Raw genomic sequence first — 25,317 nt, 5'->3', positions numbered from 1 at the left:
CTTTGTCCGAGACGGCTCACAGATTTCCATACATCATAAAATGAACATTTTAAAAGGAGACATACATTAATTACAGGAAAATACAAAGTTAACAGTATATCATCATAGCCTCAACATAACTACATCCAAACTAGTTATAAAGTAATCACCATTTTGAATTTAGGACACCGTTTTTCAATAAAAACATAACTCAAAATGTTTTATATGCACTTAAAGAAAGCTTGAACAAACAGATGGGTTTTAAGCAACTTCCCGAATAACTAGAAGGGCCTGAAAACGCCATTTCATACTTCAGCCTACCAAAATGACCCCTAAGTTTGTACCTGAGGGAATGGAGGGTTAAGTGACTTGGCCGAGATCACAAGGAACAGCAGCAGGATATCAAGTGGGATTCCCTGGTTGTCAGTGTGGTGCTCTAACCATTAGGCCAGTGATTCTTAACCTTTTTTGAGTCATGAAACCCTTTAAGAATCTGATGAAAGCTATGAACGCCCTTCCCCAGAAATATTGGGCAGACTGGATGGACTATTTGGGTCTTTATCTGCCATCATCTACTATGTTACTATGAATATAATGTACTTTATTGAGATTTGATTGTCTCCTACATATATGACATACACAAAGTATTATTTAACTTTAAAGTAAACAATCTAAAAAAAACCAAAACCTCCTTTTCTATGGCCACTCATAATTATGAAATACAATCCTCTTGTGTAAATTAAAACAGATCTATAACTGCTATGTTCTACCATTACTAATACTACATCTATTCTTTTGTTATCTGGGAGAAAAATCAACAGGACCAGGCTGTATAATGAATATAAATGTTAATTTTTATCTGACCCTCACAGACCCCCTGAAACCCATCAGGTTAAGAACCCCTGCACTAGGCTATTCCTCCACTCCACATATATATAATATACATATTAAATGTACTATAGTATATCGTATATTCATACACGTTTAATGTGTAAAAAGTTTGATGTCTTTGGAGGGGGTGGTACAAATTAGGAGCCTGAAAGTTAATTGAAGGGTGAGTATAAGACAGTAGGTTTATCTAGGGTGCTCAATACGCTTTCACCTGCCCTACCTATAGACGTGTTAGGATAGTTTGAGGATGGAATCACTGTCCATTGAGAGAAACACTAAGGAGTAAATTCTCTATTAGTACGTTTAACTTAGGCGTGCTTTGGACGTCCAGCAAACGTAAATAACAATTAACTATATTTAGGCGTGAGATAGACGTCCCGCAAAATAGACGTGCGCAAAATAGACGTCCCTCGTCGCACAGAATAGACGTCCTTCAAAATAGACGTGCGCAAAATAGATGCAGGTATCTGAACCGTCTCTAATGGACCCGTGATAAACGTGAGTACGGATTTTTTTTTTTTAAAATTATACTTTATATATACTCTTTATTATCACACATTCAGCATTGATAAGTATAGGATGATGAAAAACATAACTAAAACACTGTATCAGAATTGTAAGAAATATGTTATGTTTCAAAGGAAAACTAGAAAATGAAACGTACCGAGTGGGTGTTGAACTTACATTATCAGTAATGGAAGGTGGGAACCAGTAGATGTGTGCTACACAGAAAGCTATACAGGAATGTCATACTCACCTCCTATTAGAAGTGGAAAGGATAGGACTTTGAACACCATATAGACTTTTTATAAACTTCATTTAACTTCCACAAAGACTGGCAGGAAAGGCACCCTAACTCATCCAATAAGCTTTCTCTCGATTTGCCAGAGACATTATTTCAGAGAGGATAGTTTAGAAGTGATATCTTGCTCCAAAGAACACTCTCCTGGTCTTAAAACATTCCTACTATCAGCTCATTCTTCACAACAAGAAACACAATCAAAACACAGATTCAACCTGAATGTGGCTTCCAGTTCACAGGAAGAGGAAATAGCAAGCAGCACAATGCTGATCTCATTGTGACATCATCAAGGTGCACCTGGAAGGTAGATATGCCACAAGTAAAAGACAAGCCGGGACTTGAACTCACAACCTACAGATGATCGAGATAGTGCTTTTACTCACTGACCTACACCTGTGTCTCTAATTCCTCTGTCATAGCATACCTTAGTAATGTGCTAAAGTATACTCTACTTAGCTATCATATCACAGTCAGTTGAGGCTCAATGGTGTAAAGCACTGTTGTCACGGATGCAACACCCATATTCTTAAGTATGGTTCAATAAATGTAATACAGAGTCAAAATTATGCTGTTTATTTTATCAAACCCAAGCTCAACTTTTTAATGTATTGTGTATAGTCTCACTAATGTGTTTGTGATGAAAATTAGATGTGATACGTGTATATATATAAACCCTAGCCACGCATGCGCACATACCTGCGTGCTTCTGTGATCTCTGCTCTGTGATCAGTAGGTCTGTGGCCAGCAGGAGTGCAGATGCAGCAGCCAGGTGACTCCCCCCCTCCCTCCCTCCCTCACCACCAAAATCACCACCACCAAAGCTTCCTCCTTCTGGCCAGCCGGGAGGAGGGCTCCGAGTCGCTGAAGACTGTCCCAGATCGCTCATAAATTAACCTTTTCATCTGAGGTGTGAGGCTGCGGTGACCTTGCTCCCCGCCTCACTAAGGTTTCATCTTAAGAAATTCAAATGCATTGTAGAAAATGCAAGTGACTATTCTGTGTCATCCTAGACACCCCTGCAACACCCCAACAACACACTCCTGCAGCATAAACCCCTCATGTTATAATCAAGTAAAAGACAAGCTGCGAGTTGAACTCATAACCTATGGATAACTGGTACAGCTTGTTTACTAACTGAGCTACCGAGCTACTTAACTGTAGCCCTAACCCTAACCATAAAGTAGCATCTGACATTATAGAAGCCGTTAGAATTTTGAAATAGTTTTGGACGTTCCTTGGGTGTTCTTAGATCAAATATACCTGTAGATACTTGCAATGATTACCCCTTGTCAAAGCTTGTACCTAAAGCCATTTCTGGAGACTCCCATTCCCAAGTCCCCAACATAGCTCAGTGCTTAAAAGCACTGCTTGTATCTTCCCCAAAGGTCAGGGGTTCAAGTCCTGACTAAGGTTACCAAAGACAGAATATGATTTTGTTTTTCCACCCACCCATGCATAGCTAAGCTAAAATATGTGCACCTCACTTCCCAATCTTCATTTATTTAATTTACAAATTGTCATTGTGTTTGGGGGAGGTGAAGTTTCATTAGGTTTACATGGTAAGCTTCTAAGCGTTCTGCTGTACTTTTTTGTGTAACAGCTATATCGGCGTGGTTTAGGATATAATCTATAGTGTTGATGTAACGCGGAGCGGCTGCTGCAAGCACGCCCAAGCGGCACAAACACGTCATCGCGTTTTTATGCGTTGTGACGTCATAGAATCGCCCGTTCTTCATACGCAGTTATTTCTCCTAAAATGGCTGCCAGGAGACAGCCAAACTTCACCACTGAAGACTCCAGGCTACTGGCCAGGCTCTTTTTAGTGCATGAGCACCATTATTTCAGAGTGGCAGGCCATCGCAGGTCATACCTGCAGTTCAGGGACTCCTGGAGCCGCCTGACCCGGCGCTATAATCGTAGAGCCTCCTGTCCCAGGGAAGTAAGTATTCCAAGTCAGGCCCTCACAAATAATCATGTAAAATGTAATGATGGAAACCTGTCTCAATCAAATTGTTCATGTTTTTGTGGGTAAATTTTGATTCCTTTTAAAAACTACAATTGTGCATAATAAATCTTTTACATTGAATACTGAAATTAAAGCACATCCCAAAGGAGCAGTAGTAGGATTTCAAATGACAAATTCAGCTCCTAGAAGGCATCTATTCCATTCACAACATGCACACAACTAATTTTTGGGTCACAAGCTTCACATTTGTAATCGAAACATCTTGACATCAACTTTGCCAAAGTGCTGCTATGTCATTTCAAATACCTTAAACACTCCTGTATCAATATGCTGGTCTAGGGAGATAGTGGCATGACGTTTAAAGTGACAGCGTCAGTACCCTGACGTCAGGGGTTTCAAGCCACGCTGCTCCTTCTGACCAAACTATTTTATTGCCCCTGCTGCATGATTGTAAGCTCACCAGGACATGCTGTAATGTGGGGCAGTGCTGATAGGCTACAGCCTCAGCACCCTGGGGGTGTGAGTTCAATCCCACCTCCTCCTTGTGATGCTGTCCATGTCACCTCACACCCCCCCCTCCCCCCCCCCCCCCACTGTCCCAGGTACAGTAGAGAGATAGCGATGCCTCCAGCACAGAAAGGGGAAATGCTGGTGTACGTGAATAAATTCATGTAAAACATGTGGCAGAAGGGGGTGGAGGCAGACACCAAAGCGGATAGGGGCTCTTGGAGGGCAGTGTACTCCATTTTTTGTGCTTATAGAGGTCAATACTTAAGTAAACATGTTATGCCATAGTGCTAGATGGCACTCATCATATCCCTCCCTCTCTGTTCTTTCTTTCTCTCTATTATCCAGGTTGAGGATCTCAGGAAAAGGGGGCGACTGCTGAGGCGCCAGGAGCGGGCCTTCCTTGAGGGGGTGAGGGAGGAATTGCGTGCACAAGCCGGTGAGTAATGAGTCCAGCGTGTGTTTCTTTGTGATCAGCCTACCAGAATAAATAGATGAAAATGCTTGAGTAGCTGTCAACCATTCTTAATCATAAAATCTGCAGTAAAGCTGCTATTGTGATATCATGTCACAATGGCTTTATGGTGTTCTACTTGCCTCACTTACTTACGCTACATTTTGATGTTTACAGTGGAGTAGGTGCTTTGCATCCTGCATTTGAAGAAAATAACGTAGTAAATAATGTCATGTTCAAAAGTGTTGTCGACATATCTGACTGTATCCTATTTCTCTCTTGTCAAGCAGCACCGCAGGCACCCCCTCAGGAGGCCCCGCAGGTGATGGAGGGAGCCCCACCCTGGTCCTCAGCAGAGGAAGAGGAGATGGAGGAGGAGGAAGAGGAGGAGGAGGAGGCCTGGCAGCCCTCAGGACCGCCCACACCACCACTGCCCCCTGGACCTCCACCACTGCCACCTGGACCTCCACCACTGCCCCCACCACTGCCCCCTGGACTGCCTGCCCCACCACTGCCCCCTGGACCCCCACCGCCTGCCCCACCACTACCTCCTGGACCACCACCACCATCCCCTGTTGGACCTTCCCCTTCCCCCACCCACAGCCCTTCCCCTCACTCTCCTGCCCTTCCTGTTCCCATCCCACCCCCTTTCCTTGCTGTTCCCCCCCCAGGAGCAGCCCGACCAGCCTCAGGAGGGGGCAGCCAGGGAGATGGCGGCCTACTCTGCCATCTTGGAGGAGGTGCAGGTAATGAGAGGGTGTGTGGAGAGGATGGAACATGCCCTCTTGCGGCTGGTAGCCGAAAGAGGGCATGGTGCCAGCAGCCATACACCCTCTCATTGACTGCACCTCCTTCCGCCCCCCTCGCCTGAGGTAGCTCAAGCTGCTCTTGGGGGGCACCTACCCTCTTTCCCTGTGTTATGTGTATGTAAATAGTTATTTAAAAAAAAGTTTTAAGTTTTTAAAAGTTTTAAAAAGTTTATATTTTAATAAAAAAGATGGTTATAGTTTAAACTTTCCTGTGTGGTTTTAACCATGTAGCATCAGCAGTTTAGTGGACAGAGTCCAAGGTAGATAGGGGTTCAGGAGGGACTGCTGAATGGGCCCTTTTCAATATACAAGAAGGTGACATATAGAAAGTTTGACAATCTTTATTGGGGTCTGTCATTCATTCTATTACCTGCTAGCCACTCTGATGTCAAATCATTGCAGAATCTAGGAAAAAAGTAAGTGAATGCAAGGGTATATGCAACTATAGGTAGATAACGACATCTCAGCTATGATGTGCAAAATAAGGCAGTCCCTGTTCCAAAGTAAATGGCTACATAAGGAAGAAAATATAAGTCACTGTGGTAGATTTGTTGTTAAGGAATAGGGTTACTGCTACTAAGAGTTGGCTCCACACCAGGAGAATCCAAATGAGACATGTGGGTTTTTCTTCCTTTCACGGAAGGTGATGGAAGTAAAGGCCACATACCTCAATCTATCCTCCTGGTTCTTGAGCTGCACTATTTTGGTTAAGCAGGTGTGGAAACCACAAAGATGCTCACAGCTGCACTGCTCTCAGTAATACAAAACTCCATCTGACAATACTGCAGTTGCCTGTTTAAGACACCTGAAAACAGAAAAGAGGAGAAGCTGGTTTACACAAGGTTCACAAACAGTGGGTTCAACCCCCAAGGTCCATATCTATCCTCCCTTCCCTGAAGCAATGTGTTAACCTCATTTATGTTGAGCTGCTGTTTGTGTGCATATAACAGCAGGAATGCGTGCCATGGTGTTCTATGAGGCCAACATTATCAATTTACTATTGTTCCTGAAAGTCATCAAGGATACCTGTGTGAAGAGAACAATAGAAGTGTGAAACATTTATTTCACTCATCAGAAGAGTGACTCAAGTGAAGAATAGTAGAGTATCATTCTCACCTACAACTGTTTGGCTAGGTGCAAGCTGGTGTGCTGAGCTGATGAGCAGAGTTAACCTGAAATGAAGAATAGAGAAACTGTTAACAAAGATCTATGTCTCCAAAATGAAACACTGAAGTTGTGGCAGAACACACACCTAGAAGTAACAGAAGTGCTAACATACCTTTAGACTCCTTATTAAAAATGGCAGCCATTAGCCACTCATTAGGAGTTTTCCACCTGAACCATGTACACTGATTGGATGTCCACTGAATGGCAGTGTTCCCCCCCCCCAACACACCCAACCTGTTCTTATCAATGAGTTAGTACACAGAACCATTCCTCACCTGATTTTAACTTGCCTGTAATTTGATTCTACAAAGAATTAACTTTAGCTCTATGAGTAAACCCTCTCAGATGTATGAACACATCCATTTTACTTATATATCCATATTTCTACCAGCAAAATTTCTACCAGCATGGTCTTTATCAGTCTTCTCAGTCATTTTTGTCAGCCCTGTGGAATGAAGAGTAAGAGATATCAGAAATAAAATAACTATTATAAACAATAGCACACAATGAAAGCCCATAAAGAGAAGTCAGTTTTTGCTGGTTGGTTTCTTTAGTTCTATCATAAGGACACCTAAGTAGCTTACAAAATATCATTCTCACCTGGACTTACTATCTGAGCTACTTCTAGAAAAGATAAAACAACATATTAGAATGACATGTAGCTTGTTAATGGCTCTGTGGAATAGAGAGAAATGGGAGGCAGAGATAGGAAAAAAAAAAGTAAAAGACTAAGACAGAGTAAAGTCTCAAACATCTGCATAAGGAATAGAACAGAATAGAAAAGAAACACTGCTCACCTGGACCTTCTTATACCCATGCACGCCTAATTAACGTCTGACGTCAGTAGGACGGGAAAGGTTTCTCAATGCCTATTGGGCACCGTTCGGGTGCGGTTCCTTGGCCCGCTTCCTAACCACGCCTATCACACCTCATTGGCTATTCTATGGGGGTGTGTTTGAACGTGTTCTACAAGTAGCCTGAAAAGATATCTTCACCTTACAACATGGCTCCAAAACGGAAATCGAATTTCTTGCATGGAGAGTTGCAGATATGGAAAATGGAAGTGGGGCAGACCATGACATTTTGAAAGCAGGGAGAGTGGTGGGTGTAGGCATCTGTGTGTAACCTGGCCTGGCCCCTTCTTTTCCCTAACAATTGATTCCCCTCCACACTTAACACAAAATTTAAGTCCTCAACAATCCCTCACACCAACACCCAGAAAAATCCATAAACGAAAGAAATACAGATAATGGGGGTGGGGAGGAGTGTCAAAGGCAGAAGGGAGTATAAAGGAGAACAGGCAAGTTTCATAGCACAAAGTTTCATCATTGAGGAAACGGAACACCACAAACACCAACTCACATGAGGGGGTCTTACATAGGGAAAATGGCTGTGCCAAAGCTTTCTATATACTAAGCACGCCTAATTAGCGGCGGACGTCATAGAAACCGTTAGGATTCAAATCTAATTGGATGTGCATTGGATGTGGTTTTGCAATATACAGCTGTAGTGACGTTGTAGTCATTTCCTTCACATCTCTAAGCTCTATGTTCTAAACAAAGTTACCTCTATAGCTCTATGCCTTAAGGCATTGCTTTTTTCATCGTCCATACATCAGGGGGTTCAAGTCTTGAGTAAGGTTAGCAAATAGGTTATATTCATTTCTCAGCCAGGACACCTGGTAACTCTTTAGCCTTGCCTTTACATATCAATATTTTGCTTCAGCTTTTATTATGTGCAGCCCATTGTCTAATAGTTAATGCAACCTGTTCTCTCTCATGCTGAACACCCTCCCCCCACCAAAAACATCCCCCCCTAACTGGATCATTCTTCAACACCTGTCCAAGCCCTCTGAAGTTTGATTTAACTCATAGAAAACAAATATGAAATATGTATTAAAGAATTGCAGCACAAATAACGCCTAAACGGAACCGATTATTTACAGTCCTATATGCATTAGTACAGTGCTTAGAATGAAGATTAGCGTGTGAGAAAAACGGAGCTCCACCTCACATGCATTCAAGCACACTTGGGAATATGGGTTTGGGGCTCAGTGAAAGCAGCCTACTATGACATTATAGCTAAACTCCTTTTCCCTTAGCACTTCACTAAGATATGATATGACAAGGGAACCAGAGGAATTGGAGCTGTGGGTCAGTGAGGAAAGGCACTCTCTACCAATTGTCCGGCCTTTGAGGGTTCAAATCCCAGCCTGTATTTTACTTGTGGCGTATCTGCCTTCCAGGTGCACTTTGATGATGCTTTCCACTTCTTATAGGAGTTGAATATAACATTTCTCCATTTAAACATGGCATACGTTGTTAGTTTTGATCGTGGTAAAGTATACATTTCTGAAATGGTGAAGAAATGGCAGAAAGCGGTATAAGCAAATCCAAACTGCTATAAGCACAAGAAAGCATTTGTAGCTCAACACGCTAATGCTCCTTTTCTGAGCTTTGCCATCTAAAACTCCCCAGTTCGACTCCCACCTTTGCTAATTTTAATAAGGTCCTAGTTTTTTGCTATTAGCTCTTATAACATTTCCCTTTGCAGGCAAACCTATTTTCAACTTACCATGGCTCGGACATCCTAAGCAGTGATGAGAGCACATTAACCAGGCGATCCACAAATGTCATCTTGCTGTCAGAGGAAAGGTGTCTCTCATCACTGCTTAGGATGTCCGAGCCATGGTAAGTTGAAAATAGGTTTGCCTGCAAAGGGAAATGTTATAAGAGCTAATAGCAAAAAACTAGGACCTTATTAAAATTAGCAAAGGTGGGAGTCGAACTGGGGAGTTTTAGATGGCAAAGCTCAGAAAAGGAGCATTAGCGTGTTGAGCTACAAATGCTTTCTTGTGCTTATAGCAGTTTGGATTTGCTTATACCGCTTTCTGCCATTTCTTCACCATTTCAGAAATGTATACTTTACCACGATCAAAACTAACAACGTATGCCATGTTTAAATGGAGAAATGTTATATTCAACTCCTATAAGAAGTGGAAAGCATCATCAAAGTGCACCTGGAAGGCAGATACGCCACAAGTAAAATACAGGCTGGGATTTGAACCCTCAAAGGCCGGACAATTGGTAGAGAGTGCCTTTCCTCACTGACCCACAGCTCCAATTCCTCTGGTTCCCTTGTCATATCATATCTTAGTGAAGTGCTAAGGGAAAAGGAGTTTAGCTATAATGTCATAGTAGGCTGCTTTCACTGAGCCCCAAACCCATATTCCCAAGTGTGCTTGAATGCATGTGAGGTGGAGCTCCGTTTTTCTCACACGCTAATCTTCATTCTAAGCACTGTACTAATGCATATAGGACTGTAAATAATCGGTTCCGTTTAGGCGTTATTTGTGCTGCAATTCTTTAATACATATTTCATATTTGTTTTCTACTTGAAAACGTTCCAAATCTTTAGGCATTCCTTTGCTTAAACTTATTTGAGTTCATCCTGATATGATACCTAATGAAGCACGGACAGTTCAGTCAAGCAGCTGTAGCTCTATCGGTTAGGAGCCCAGCCTGTGCTGCTAACATCCAGAAGTTGTGGGTTCAACACCCACCACGTCTTTTAATTGTGGCATATTACTGGAAGATGCAGATTGATGAGGTCACAATGAGGTCAGTTTTGTGCAACTGAACACCTCCATTTTGCAATGAGGGAAGCTGGATTGTTAAGGTGTGTATCTGTTTATTCTCTTTTTAAGTGCTGATAATGTGTGCTGGTTTTTCTTTGCTTTCAAAAGAGAGCCGATTGCAGTGCTGTTTGTTGAGACAAAAAAGGGGGTTGTAAAAGCCATGTGAAAATTATATTATGGTTTGGGATGAAATGTGGTTTGTTATCCATGCAATATAATGTGTTCCATTGTTATGGTGTCATTATATTTATTCGGACAGAGAAAAGATGAAATATACCTATTGAAATTCACTATTGGAATTATTGATGAAAAACACAGCGGACGTCTGCCTCGCGTCTAACAAAGAGCCGCAATTACGATAGTTGAAACGGCATTGAAATCCAAGCTAGACCAGGGTTTCTTACGTCTACATAATTCACGAGATTTAGACGCACGCGTTCGCCCAAGTAGCGCCTATCTAGCGTCCCCACTTGGTACGCCCAACGGAACGCCCACGGAACGCCCACGTCCAGAGCTGCAGACGGGACTATGCGTTCAATAGACGTTAGTTCGTTATGTACTACCTAGGGACGTCTATGTGTCGTTAATTACCCAATTAACATCAATTAAGACCCTTAACTCCGTAATTATTCACTTGCAGCGGACGTCCAAAGCACGCCTAAGTTAAACGCAGTAATAGAGAATTTAGGCCTAAAAGTGTGAGAAGTGTGCATTGTTTGATTGTGAGGAATTCTTTGTATGCTTGTCTTTTTTTTTTTTTTTTTACTGCTGTAGTCAACTTGAAATACTAAGGACCACTGTTGACATGTAGAATGCAGCGTGACACAGTGTGACAGATTTCCAGTTTTGAATCCTGAGTAAGTTACCTCTCCCTACTGAGGAGATTATGGCATAGTGGTTAGAGCTACAGCTTCAGCATCCTGAGGATGTGGGTTCACGCCCCGGGCTGCTCCTTGTGACCCTCAGCAAGTTACTTAATCCTCCCCTGCCCCAGGTGCATTAGATAGATTATAAGCCTGCTGGGACAGATAGGGAACATGCTTGAAGTACCTAGATGGAAAGCGCTTTGAGAGTAGGCAGTATACAAATCCCTATCACCCACCCAACTCTGCTGGAGAGAGCAGAGAAGCTAGAATGTCCACCAGCTGGGAGCAGCTTATGGAACATTTTCATCATGTTTCCTATTTCCATATCAGTGTCCGTAACACTCCACACCCTTATGTCCTTCCTGCAGCCTATGGGAAGAGCAGTTACACTGCACTCTGGCATTTCACTGGACTCCTAAATTTGTAGAAAAACAATTAAAACTTTCCTCTTCACCTAATCTCTTGCCTTTTGCCATATGAGTAATAAAAATAAAAGAAATGTATATTGCAACTAGATCCTCTGTATATGTCGAGTTAGGATGAACACATCGTATTGTTAGTAAGCCAAATTTTAATGTTTTGACTGTATATTATGTATGTTAACCTGTAACCGGTTCTGAACTTGTTGGAGAGAACGGGATTAAAAAATAATGAAATAAACTCAGTGCCAGGTTGTTATTTTATTTATCAGCATGCATGTTAAGAATCCACCTTGTCACCTCACCGATCCTCTGCATGTGTCCCAGTTCTTGACAGTCATAGCTAGGAATTCATTTAGGGGCAGATTCAATAAATAGCATTCAAGTTATGTGCCAGGATGATGCAAGCGAAGCAAGAATTCCATAAAGGCACATCTGCACAGAACTGTCTTTCTACAACACTTAGCTTAAGTCACGTTCATGCCTAACCTCAGATGCACGTTCCTTATTCAGCAAGCTCTTGACTTTTGAAGTAAAATAGTGAAGTTGAATGACCAAGATGGCTCGGAGAAGAATCCTTGAGAAAGCTTACAGCGAAACATGTTGGATACTACTTTCCCAGGGTGCTGGACCGTAAAAAAGTCTTAAGTTAAGTAATTTATTTATTAAAATGCTGAAAATAAAATGGTAGATTGTTAAGAAGCATTTATATCTTAAATTTAATATTATATAAATCCACAGGACCGATGACGAGAAGACACATAAAATGCACCTCTATGAGAGTGTTTTGAGCAGGATGTGGTGTCGCTGTGGTCCCGATAGAATTTATTTGCGGGATGACCCTAAGGACTTGAGGGTGAATGTTGGACTCTATAACTTGATTTTTTATTTTTATTGATTTTGTTAAGCATATAAAAAGTACAACACATATAGATTCAAAAATTCAATAAACAGCACTTACATACTTGCAAATTACTGAAACAATTTACTCATCCCCCCCCCCCCCCAATCCTGGATGCACGTGGAACTAAGATCAAATCTGGTAGGTGAATACTAATCATTAAGGTGTTTAACAAATGACTCCAAATTTCTTTAAAATTCCTAATTTTCCCAGATTGCTCCGCTAACATTCATAACTTTAGATGCAAGCATTTATGCCTGCCACAGTCTGGCATACATGCTCACACCTAACTGCTATCAGTTAGGTGCAGAAATGGAATATATTTTAAAACTCTGCACCTAAGTCCTGGGAATGCCCATGACCCTCCCTTGACCCTGTCCCCTTTGCGGCTGTATACGAGATGAATTAGGCGCACAGGTTATAGAACAGATTTGCACGTAACCAGTACTTAGGGCTAGTCTTATGAATTCTCTAAACGCCAATATGCAGATGGGGGCAATCGGAGGAACGCCCCCATCTGCCTGCCCAGATCGCTCTATAACGATCCCAGCACATGTGCAGACCATCTGTAGATGGTCTGCGCATGTGCTGGACCTCTGGGCTGGTCGAGTTTTTTATTTTCTAGGGCAGAGAGAAGGGGAATATGAAACTAGTGTACTGGCGGAGAAAGCCGGGCCCGGCCTAGATTTATTTTTATTTTTTTAATTGAGCCCGTGGTTTTAACCCGCAGGCTTTAAGCAGGTTAAAACCACGGGTTCAATTAAAAAAATAAAAAATAAATCTAGGGCGGCGAGCAGGGCTTCCAGAGTCGGAAAGACTTTTTCGACTGGTCCCCAGCAGTCTCTTCTTCAGTTGATTGGCCAGCCCAGTCGGATTGTGAAATTTGTGTTGTGAATCGCATCCCCGCCTACTTTGCATGCATTTCACCTCATTTGCATGCACAGATTCAAAGCGGATTGCAGGAGAGGTTAGTGAATAGTACAGGAGAGAAAGCTGGTCGCAAAGGGGTTGCAAACCGATTGGTACACGATCGGTTTGCTTTGTGAATCTAGCCCTTAGTACCAATCAGTGTTTGTTAAGGCCAGCTCTTGATTGTTATCACCGATTTAGCCAATTACTTTATTTATTTGATTTATTAGCTTGGGCTCCCCAAGGAGCTCAGAATGGATTACAAATCAGGTACTCAAGCATTTTCCCTATCTGTTCCAGCAGGCTCACCGTCTATCTAATGTACCTGGGGCAGTGGAGAATTAAGTGACTTGCCCAGGGTCACAAAGAGCAACACAGGGCTTGAACCCACAACCTCAGTATGCCACACTCTCCTATACAGAGTTACCATATGGCTCCAGAAAAAGGATGGATTGAGACCTCCGGGCTTTACTTCAATTCAAAGCAGTGGGGTAGCCAGGGTGAGAGGTGCCCTTCCCCCGCCCTCTTCTCCGCCCCTTCCTGCTACGCATGCACTGCTTCCCTTCCCTCGTACCTCTGTAACATTCCTGGCGCGAGCAACAACCACCAAGCTGCTGTTGCACCAGCATTGGGTCTTCCTCTGGCATCACTTCCTAGGCCCGGGTCCAGGAAGTGATGTCACAGGAAGAGCTAGCAATACCTGAACATGACAGCAGCTTGGGGGTTGTTGCTCACGCCAGGAGCATTACAGAGGTATGGGGAAGGGAAACAGCAAGCACGCACGGTAGAGGGGGTAGGGGGGGCAGAGAGGAGGACATGTGCCTGTGCCTTCAACAAGACGGCATCCAGGTCAGATTATCTCCCCCCCCCCCCCTTACTACACCACTGATTCAAAGCAATGGAAGTAACGAGGACAGATTGAGATATCTGGAGTTTACTTCCATTGCTCTCAATGGAAGTAAAACCCGGATGTCTAAATCCGCCCTCCTTTTTCTGGAGTTATATGGTAGCCTTAGGTTAGGGCCTCAGTCGTCAGGAGCAGGGTCAGTTCTTCCTTTCTCTCCAGTTCTGCTCCAATCCTGGGGGTATACAGAAGGGTTTCGGGCTCCTGCACTATTAATACCTCCCCACTGTCCACTCTCCCTCCCCTGTGCCAGGCTTTTATGCTCTGTCTCTCTGAGATACAAAGGGGTTTCAGTCTTCAGCACTGTCAATCTATTCCCCATCCTGCCTACACTATATGTATGATGAGGGTATACAGAAGGGTTTCAGTTTTCAGCACAATGCAATGCACTGTCCCTGTGCTGGGGGTGAACAGAGGGGCTTCAGTTTCCAAAACTCTCAGCCCCCTCCTGCCTGCTCTAGCCTTCTGCTGAAGTATAAAGAGGGATTTTAGTCTCCAAGAGAGCCAGTCCTCCCTCTTTCCTGTTCTGATCCTGTCCTTGTAGTATACAGAGGGTTATCTGACGATGTTTTCTGATCTCACATGTCCTTCTGTGTTGAACAGAAGATGGACATTTCACATGGATTAACTATCCGTTCGGATTCATACTTGAAAACGGATGTTAAACCTCACTATCTTTAGATACCGGAAGGTACACTGAGAGCCTGGAAGTCACTAAGCCTACTTGACACCCTGGATCTAAACTAGGCTCTAAAAATCCAAATCCCAACACCAAAAACAATCCCAGTATTTAAGATCTGTATCCAGCAAACTCACCTGACGGACTCCTGCTCGCTGCTGAGCTGCTCCAGTACACTTACTCACTCTCCCCTACTCTCAAACTGAACTCTGTCCTTAAATCCAAGATAAATATTTAACATGCACTTAACAAAGGTCAGTAATGTTTACTGCTTAACAACACCCTTAGCTGGCTGCTACACAAAAAGAAGAATATGAAAGCATTTCTAGGACTGGCTATCTATTTAGCCCTTCCAAGTCTGTTCAGAGCCAATTAGTCATCTCAAGAGGGACAAACATACACATTCAACCCCTGACTGTAGTTTTATTCCACAACAATTCCTAGTAACTTACACAATGGCTGCTGTCATTCACGGGTGCATTTTATATGTCTGGCCTATACCTTTGCATAGTCAGGCTGCGTGACGTACTCCTGAGAGGAGACGTAGACTAGAGTCCTTAGAGCTGCACCTGCTGACAAACCAGTGGATTAACCTAACAACTGATTAGTAGTGAGGGAAGTTTTTCACACAAGACAAATCAAATAATCTAAAGGCTTTATTTTTTACTAAGCTGTGTTAAGTGCTAATGCAGCTTAAAATGGAATAATTCATACACTGTGCAGTAGCCATTCAATGCCTTGAAGATCGTTTTAGCACAGTGATCTCAAACTCATGGCCTGGGGGGCCACATGCGGCCCACCAGGTACTATTTTGAGGCCCTCGGTATGTTTATCATAATCACAAAAGTAAAATAAGTTTCTTGATCATATGTCTCTTTAGCTATAAATTCCAATATTATTATTAAGACTTAGCCAAAATGAAAGATTTATAAACTATAAAGAGTTTTACCTCATGCAAAATTGTCATTTCTTTAATAAGACATTAACTATTTCTTCTGCAGCCCTCCAAGTACCTACAAATCCAAAATGTGGCCCTGCAAAGTGTTTCAGTTTGAGACCATTGGTTTAGAAGATGTAGAACTTGTAGGAGATTCATGCTTAGAGGGATATCAGCAACGGTAGGTAAAAGATTGACCCCTTGAAAGAGATCCTTGAGCAGTACTGTTGTTTGAATTGAATTCTGGCTCGAATAGGTAGCCAATGTGAGTCTAGGTAGACATTGGTGATGTGGTCAAATTTTCCGAGGGAGTAGATTAGTCTGAGAGCTGTGTTCTGAACGGTCTGTAGTTTTTTTTATCATGTTTGTGGGGCATGGTAGATATAGGATATTGCAGAAGTCCACAAGACCTAGTACCAGGGATTGTACAATGATCCTATAGTGTTCTTTGTCAAAGAATTTCCTTATTTTTCTTAAGTTGCGCATTGTGAAGAATGCTTTTTGGGTAGTTTTGTTGATTTGAGTCTGCATAGTGCAGCATCTGTCTATCAGCACTCCCAGGATTTTGAGTGAGGTCTGGATTGGGTATTTGGTTGCTTTAATTTCTAGGTCTGTTATGGATGGGTTTTTGTCCGTTTCAAGCATTAGGAATTTGGTTTTGTCTGAGTTTAGTTTCAGTTTGTGGTTTGTCATCCATTTTTCTACTTCATCCGGTATTATTTCCAGGTGTCCTGTTGAGGTATGGTCTTGGGTTTCGAAGGGGAGGAGAATAGTTATGTCGTCTGCGTAGCTGAATGATGTTACATTTAGGTTGTCTAAAGTGGTACCGAGGGAGGAGATGAAGAGATTGAATAGAATGGGCAATAGTAGAGACCCCTGCTGGACTCCGCATGGATTTGACCATGGGTTAGATTTCGTGTCGTTTGTCTTAACTCTGTACGTTCTTGTTTTAAGGAATCCTTGGAACCAGTTGTAAACCACCCCTGAGCTCCCTATTGCATCAAGTATCTGGAGTAGTATGGTATGATCAACTAGATCGAAGGCAGCGGAAAAATCTAGTTGGATAATTAGGATCCTGTGTCCTTTACTGAGGTATTGTCGGGCTATGTCTAGTAGTGTTGCTAGTAGTGTTTCCGTGCTGTGGTAAGATCTAAATCCTGATTGAGAGGAATGAAGTATATTATGGTCAACTAGGTAGTTGGTGAGGTATTGAGCCACAAGTCCTTCAATCAGTTTGACATATAGTGGGATCGAAGCGATAGGTCTATAGTTGGTAGGAGCGTCTATAGGACCTTTTTGGTCTTTCAGTAGGGGTGTGATTATAATCTCTCCAAGATCTTGTGGGAATTGGCCTTCTAAGAGAGTGCTTTGTATCCATTGCATGAGGCTGGTTTTGAATTTAGGGGAGGCATTTGTAAGCAGATACGATGGGCAGTAGTTCAAGTCGCATGAGGTGTGGCTGTATTTTTTGTATAGTCGGTTCAAATCAGGCCATTGTAGAGTTGGGAAGGTGGTCCATGTTCTGTCTGCAGATATGGCTTCTTCCGTTGTGGGGGTTGTTATTATCTCGAGTTTGGTAGTTGAGTTGTTGAAGGTAGTTCTGATTGTAATGATCTTGTGTTTGAAATGGTCTGCTAGTTGGGAAGCTGTTGGTGGTGGCAAGGAATGGGTTTGTGTCCGTAAGTTTTTTTACTAAGTTGAAGAGTGTTTTTGTGTCGGAGGTGTTTGTGCCAATTAGTTTAGTGTAGTATGTTTTGCGCTTTTCCTTGACTGGCAATGATGAAGCCAGACACCCCAGGGCCTTCCCTCTTGCCAAATGACTATAGGCTCTGCCGGTCTCGATCCCGCCCCTCAAAATCAGACAGTAACTTCAGAGGGGGGTGGGATCGAGACCGGCAGAGCCTATAGAAAAAAAGGATACCTCTGTTTATATTCAGATTGGTTTATATTCAAGTATATATGATATAACCTCAAAAAATTAAAAACTCTCTTCTTAGAAAGCATACATACTGTCGATAACTAAATCCCATACTCATCTTAAGTGTTATTCCAGTAGTCATAGAACCTCTATTTTCCCTTCCCTATTACTTCAGTCATAATTCTCCCCTCTTCAAAAAACAGCTATAATGTAACATAAGCATTCTGTAATTCCTTATATTGTAAGTTGCCTTGAATCTGTTTAGGTATAACACAACTCAGAAATAGTAGATTAGATTAGGTTGTGCATAGTGTACAGATGAGCATTTGGAGATATTTTAGTACAGTGCAAAAAGTTTTAGATTTCTGGAATGTGGCTGAGACTTGATCCCAAAATAAAAGAAACTTTTGGGCACCACGTGTAAACATCAAACTATGTTGGCTCTTTGTACTCCGTGCAGTCTTGAATCTTAGGGTTTCTTTTTTACATATTAGTAATTTTAATTTCTATCTGTGTTCTGGTAGGAATGAATGTATGTTGAGAAGCATACAGTGTGCTTTGTGTAGTTTAATTTTGTGGTTAACCATTATGTGTTAATAAGATTATATTGTGTGTGTATATATGAAAAATGAATGGAAAAAATGGTGTTAAAATTAGTTCTATTATGGGGGAGGGGGTCTGGCCAGCGACTTAGCCTGTGTTTTGGATTTTGGCCCCTTAATGTGATTTTGACACCCTTAGCCAACCAGACAGAAAACCACCTTAGTGCTTGTTATTTATCCTATTCAATTTTCTCTCTTTAGATGAGACCTCCTACTGCTATATTCTCACTGGTAAAGATACCACCTTCTTCCCCCAACATATATAGTGTATCTAAGCATATAAAGCAGGAATGAAGGATTCAGTAATGGATGGCATAAGTAGATAATGTTACAATTTAGTAGATCTGCTAGAGGCCTTTACTCTTCAAGCTGGTCAAACCTTAGGCATCCCTACACTTGCACTGTACTTATTCTGTGGTACCCCAGTATGACTAGCTGGCACTGCTCACATATGGAGGGGGAGTGTGACAGGGTATGAAACACTGCTATTTCCCCTGTATGACACTTCTTCACAGATTCAGATTAACTCCCAGGTTAACCCAGCACTCCCCCTTCTAGCCAATTTCTTTCAAAAGCAGAGCAGCACTGAGAAAGATTTCCGCAGAGAAGGGAGAAAAGGAGGAAACCAGGAAGTGTCTCTGAAGAACTTAAAAAGCAGAGCTGGAATCAGAGAGAGAGAGGTCCCAGGAGGATAGAGGAGCGGAATGAATAGAAGGGCTGATCTGTTTTATTGATGAGTTTGCTGTAGGTAAGATTCTGTTATAGAAAAACTCTGCCTTTAATCTAGTGCCTGACTAGAGCTTTATTTTCCCAAACACCCCACAGTGTGGTTTGTGTGTCTGTGCAGACCCTCTCCTAAGCACCTTGCCCTACTCTGTTGCATTTATGGAGGCACCACTGAGAGCTGGCATCTTCTGTGTAAAGAAATGATGTACCTACCGACAGTTGGGGAAATGAGGGGGATAAGAATAGCTTTGCCCCATATTAGGTGGGGAAGTAGGGCAGTCCAAGCCAGACAGGAGTATTTTTTTTGTTTTGGAGTTTTTTCTTTTCCTTTATACAACCCAGCAGGACAGTGTCGAACTTGAATAAGCACAGAACAGCTGATAATGGAAGGCCATCAATGACAGAAATTCATTCAAGCCCATCTGGGTTTTTAGACATGTTTAAGTTTTATGAGCCCCATAGTGTCCAAAAAAAACATGACACCCCCACACACACATTTTCCCATATAACCCTAAAACAAATGTACTATTATTAAAAAATTATTACTATTACTGACAGGTGTTACTACAAATGTTGGAAAAACAATGATCCTTGTTTTAAAAATGAGCTGGCAGGACATAACCACTAAGATCCATTTTGGCAGAATGGCAGTTAGTGAGGAAGATAAAGATACAATTAAATTTTTGACAAAATAAGCCATACAGCTCAAAGCATTTGTTAAGGGAATTTCTTAATAAAAGGTTGAACTAATGTATTTTCAAAGGTCATACTATATGTTTACTTAGTTTAAAAATACTTTCCAATTATTTAGAGTCCTGATTTTTCCAGACACCATGTGAATGTGGTAAACTTCTACTAAGGTGCCTGTATAGTACCTATAGTAAGAGGGGGGGGGGTCTAATTCTGCTGTCTGTTCTTGTTCTAATTTCTGGTTCTAATTTTGCTGTCCGTAAAATGAATGTTCTTCAAACAGAGCAACACCCAACACATATTATTCACTCAGTGAAACTCAACCAAGCAGTTTTTGCATTTTTTTTCCCTGAAGATGACATGATTTTACATTAAGACACTTCTAACAAAATCATTTATTGTTCACAAGAAAGAGAAATTTTATTTAAGAACTTCTGCCAATAAATAACAGTTTTCACCATTTTATTTTTAACATAATTAAAAAATAAAATAAAGCAGAGTGGAGGGCAGAGCTCTGCTGAAAAGGTGGTTCATGGCTAACTTGTGGTTAAGACTCTGCATCCTTCCCAGCTGGCCTTGCATAGGCTAATCTGCCCTTGGCATGTCTGGATATATACTATGTCTATATTACCCTAAAAGGCCACACACAGTTCATCAGAGCAGTGATGCAAAGTTACAACCATTTCATTATCAATAAACCTAGAACCTAGTGCAGACCCCTCCTTTTCACATGCACTTTGCTATTACATGCAAAGGGCAGTCTTGCAGCCCATCTTTTGTCCTGTCCAGTTTGCATAACATGGTAAGAGCATAAATACCCAGTGTCACATATGGCATTATTTTTTTATCACTCTTGTTTATGTCTACAGCAACAAAAACAAAGTAGAGCTTTGAAGTAAAAGGAAGAAAAAGTAGAGGAAGAAAAAGGAGAATGAGGAACTAAATCAGCATTCAATTTATGCAAGATGGACAGCAAAGGACTCTTCCTGCTCATGTCCCAGCACATAGACCCTGTGGATGGAGACCAGCAAGAAGTCAGCTGATTTGATGCAACCCATCTTCCTAATAAACAAAAACAGAACTGGACTCTGCTAGGTTATGGTGCTATTTTGTTTTCCATTTATGAAAACTCAGGACATCCTATCTACCCCCACTCAAACACATTTAGTGCAGCGAGTCCTCTTCAAAAGCCCTAAAAGTATAGCTCCTTCCAGCACAGGTGTTCTCAATCCAAGCTTCAGGACATAATCACAATTAATGTGTGTAAGAAATTTGCATATAGTCTCCAATGCACACAAATTTACTTCATGCATATTCATTGCATCCTGTGAAAACTTCATTGCTGGATGTTTCCCCAAAGATTAGGTTGAGAAACACAGCTCTAGATCTTGGCTATCATACCATAACAGAATGCTGTCACAGAAATTAATAATAATCAATCTCCTTCTGGAGGCAGACATTGCCCATCAAGTGTTCAGGATTACTACAATGAATATGCATTAGAGATTTGCATATGATGGGGCTAAATATATCTGATGCATATTCACTGTGGGAATCTGGTAAACCTGACCGACAAAGTTTGCCTCCAGGATAATGTTGAGAAACACTGCCTTAATGTCTGATCACTAGTTTCTCCACAGCAGGGGTTTTCAGCCCAGTCCTCAGGACATACCAAGTTAGACAGGCTTTCAGGCTATCCATAATGAATAGACATGAGATTTGCCAACTGAAAACCTGATTAGCGAGATATATCCTGAAGACCAGTAAGAGAACCACTACTCCATACTAAGAGGGTAATTTTATAAACTTTATAAAATGAGTATAAAGCGCAAAATGTGCCTACTTGATTTTTACAAAATACTAGCACTGATGTAAAAGAACACGTGTACATGTAGGCACTGGTATTTACACCAGCTCCATGGCTGATGTAATGTTAGCATGTACTTTATGCAAATACGCAAATAAATTAAGGAATTTTATAATTATACATATAAGTGCAGACCCCACCCACACTGCCCTCATACAGTGAAAGCAGACACCATGAAACACACAAGTACTTGTGTAGTACAAGAGGATATTTATGTGTATAAATGACTAAAATACCTGTATTGGCTCAGTGCTTAGATAGCTCCTTAAAAGATTACCATCACAGAGGCCCTTTCTGGCCTTGGAATCATGTATTAAACCAAAGTTTATCTAGACCAGTGTTTCCCAAGTTGGTCCTGGAGTACTCCCCTTGCCAGGCAGGATTTCAAGATATTCACAATTAATAAAGAGACACTATATGGAAATCTTATGCATATTCATTATAGATATTCTGAAAACCTGACTGGCAAGGGGAGTACACCAGGACTGAATTGGGAAACATTGCTCTACAGGGCTAGCTCTTATTACCCACTATTTCTAAAGAACCATTTGTGTTAATGCAGCTCATGTGTAAAACCTCCATCTTCAGGAGCCAATAAGCCAAACACTCTAACCAAGGACATGGTTCTTCCTCAAAATTAAGGCTCCCATTATGTTATGCTACTATTACACTGCCCTCCTCCAAGTATCACCACTGCCTCTCACACCCTGCAACAGAACCAACTAAAGCTCTTCTGAGTCTTCCTCAGAATTTGATACAAGGATACCTGCCTTTATATGCAATAATATACCTGCAACCAAGTGAATTATATTGAGCTTTTTAAAATATTAAATTATACTATCCTTCGCTTGGAGTGTGCCATTCTTTTTCCTGGTGCTGCTCTCCATGGGCTGAATTATTTTGCTTCACTAAACCAACAGCATTGTCCTGAAGGGAGATAACACATGCTACATCTTCTGTCTGATACAGGGGAATGTAGTCACACTTCCTGCTTTAAACAGATCTACTGGATGACATCAAGAAGGGTACTCATTTTCCCTACTTGCCTGCAAAGATGCTTTCTCCTTAAGTAGAAGAATCACTAGGACCATGAGAAACTACTGAAAACCAGTACTACAAGTTAGGTAGTAAAAGACATTTTTAAAAAGTTTAACAGCAGCTTCAACAGGTAAACTGGCAGCTCACTTTACAGACTTCGGTATCTTTGATTCCTAAGCTCAGTTTGCGGACTTCAGGTTGACCCAGAAAGTTGCAAAGGCCTTTTCAGAAATGGTGGATGGAAGGGCTGGCCTGCTGTTTCAGACTAGAACTGGAGTTCATCAAATAACAACCAGTGCATGGCTTCCAGCCAAGGATTGTCACAGCAATGGCTAAGCTAATTTCTGATTAAAACAGAAGCCCAAATGAGCAAGATAAAATCCAAAAATTAACCTCTCCTCTTCCCCCCTCCCCATGAACATTTTAATGGTGAAACATTCATTAACCTCATAAATTTTATTTCCCTTTTCAATTACACTGAATCCTGCTAAAATGATCCTGATCTTAATTATAAAGCATGTGGGGATAGAAGACCTAAAATATGTATGCACTGGAGGAAAAACAGGAGGGAGGCTTCTTTCAATTGAAAGAAGTGCTGGAATGAGAGTGTAAAGTGATAGAAACCCAGAATAATTAAGAAAATATTAAAGAATGGACTTTATACAACAGCCTCCCAGTGGTGGTAGCAATGAGGATGTTATCTAAATGTAAGAAAGCACGGGACGAGTACAAAGGATCATTGAAAAAGGGGACAGGCTTAGTGATTGGTTAAATAGTTTTTACCTGCCATCATTTTATGTATTTTTCTTTCTTTTTTTAAAAATTTGTAGGATAACCTGAACTCCCTGAAGAACATGTCTCCAAGATGCTACTTGGGTCATTCATCATGGAATATGATACCAGCTACTATTGGTAGAGTCACAAGCTACTATGGCTTTTGCTGTTTACTATAACTTTTTGCTTTGTAATTATGATTTTTACATTTGAGTCAATTCAGTCCTGATTTTTTTAAAGTTGTTTAATGCTATTGTATTGTAATCACTTAAATACATTGTGATAAGCGGTATAGAAAATAATTTATCCAATTCGATACTACCCTTACTTTCTTCTGATACTCTTCTCCTTTGCTCAATAGGACAGGGTGTCTATTACCTCATGCACAAGAACTTGCTGTAATGCAAACACAGGAGCACATCATGCAGTGCTGAGGACTGTGAACCTCCTAGGAAGATCTGTAGTCTAAATCCAGATGACAGAAACATCCCTGAATAACTCATTCAGACCAAGAGGATATGTTTTGATTATTTATTCAACAAAATATATTCAACGATAAGTATCTCTGTCTGAAAAAGCATGCGACCCCTTCATTTAGTAAACTGGCAGCACCTCCTCAAGAAATAATAACTAATTAAACATTTCTCGTTACCATTGAACAGTCTCTCATTTAGAGATTGAGGAATTTGGGCACATTATTCTATGCAGATTTTTCAGTTCCTTGACATCTGAGGATTTCCTTGCATGAACCACTTTTTTTCAGTTCTTCTAGCAAAAGAAATTTCAGAGAACCTAAGAAAGAGCTGTTATTGCTAGCTGTCTGGATAGCATTATCCAATCATTTCTAAACATTAATTTATAGTCACTGTAAAGATATTTGAAGGAACCAGAAAACCATAACAAAGAACGCAAAATTAACATCTACAAATTTGCAGACTTCTCTCCTTATAACTGAAGTGTGGGTTCATGCATAAACTATCAAGAAAAATCTGAATGGAAACTTGTTCATGGAAGAAACTATTGCTCTCTATGAGCACTTCAAGTTTATTAGAAGAGTATGTAGATGACCTACAAGACTCATGTAATTATGTTTTCTGGAAAGATGGGCCCACAAGTGAACAACTGCTCATAACAATGTTTTGTCTGACAATAACCAAACATTGCCTTCTGAATTAAGAACCTTACTCAACTGTTAAGTATGGTGGTAGAGGTATCATGGGACGTGGAGATAATTTGCTGAACTAGGACCTGAATGGTTTAGTATCAATGATATAACTATTAATTCAGATTTATGGAAGTTCTAAAGGAGAATATTAGGTTAATCATCTGTGAGCTGTGCTGAACCACAAGTGGGTCATGTAGCAAGACTGCAACATTAAACATTCAAGTAAATCTACTGCAGAAGAATTAGAGATTCTGGATTGGCCAAGTCAAAGTTCTGACCTGAAATGATCTATATATGCAAGAAAGCCTTTTAATGTCACAGTTGAGAACATTCTGCATGGTAAAATGGGCCAAATTCCTTAAGGATGATATATGGGATAGATCAATAGTTACAGGAAACACCCATAAGATAGAGTTTGCATACTTTTTGTACAATGATACTTTTAAAAAAAAATATTTTTGTTAAATAATCAAAATATATGTTTTTGATCCGAGTTACACAAGTATCGGTGGGATTATCTTCTGTCATGGTTTGGATTAGGATCTAATGTTCTGAGCATAAATTGTGCTAAAATACAGACCATCTTAGGTGTTTCACAAATGTTTTCTCAGCACTGTGTATTATATCTGTGCAGACAGAGAAACTGGTTTGGAAATAGATAAAACTACAGCATTATGTGCTTCTTCCTTGGACTAGAGCGAGCCAACAGC

General features: G+C 41.2%; 1 protein-coding gene across 1 annotated transcript in view; it reads right to left on the bottom strand.

The window, feature by feature from the left end:
• SORBS3 (sorbin and SH3 domain containing 3) overlaps positions 1 to 15,076 on the bottom strand; it is a 157,541-nt gene extending 142,465 nt beyond the window's left edge. The window contains exon 1 of the mRNA XM_033947608.1: positions 15,028 to 15,076. The gene's annotated coding sequence lies outside the window, so the exon portion shown is untranslated. The remainder of the gene's footprint in view (positions 1 to 15,027) is intronic.
• Positions 15,077 to 25,317: the final 10,241 nt, after the last annotated feature.

The sequence above is a fragment of the Geotrypetes seraphini genome, chromosome 6 (genome assembly GCF_902459505.1).
Source record: "Geotrypetes seraphini chromosome 6, aGeoSer1.1, whole genome shotgun sequence".
In the NCBI taxonomy this organism is placed as follows: domain Eukaryota; kingdom Metazoa; phylum Chordata; class Amphibia; order Gymnophiona; family Dermophiidae; genus Geotrypetes; species Geotrypetes seraphini.
The sequence above is the reverse complement of the archived record's forward strand: the minus strand, read 5'-3'. Positions and strand labels throughout refer to the sequence as shown.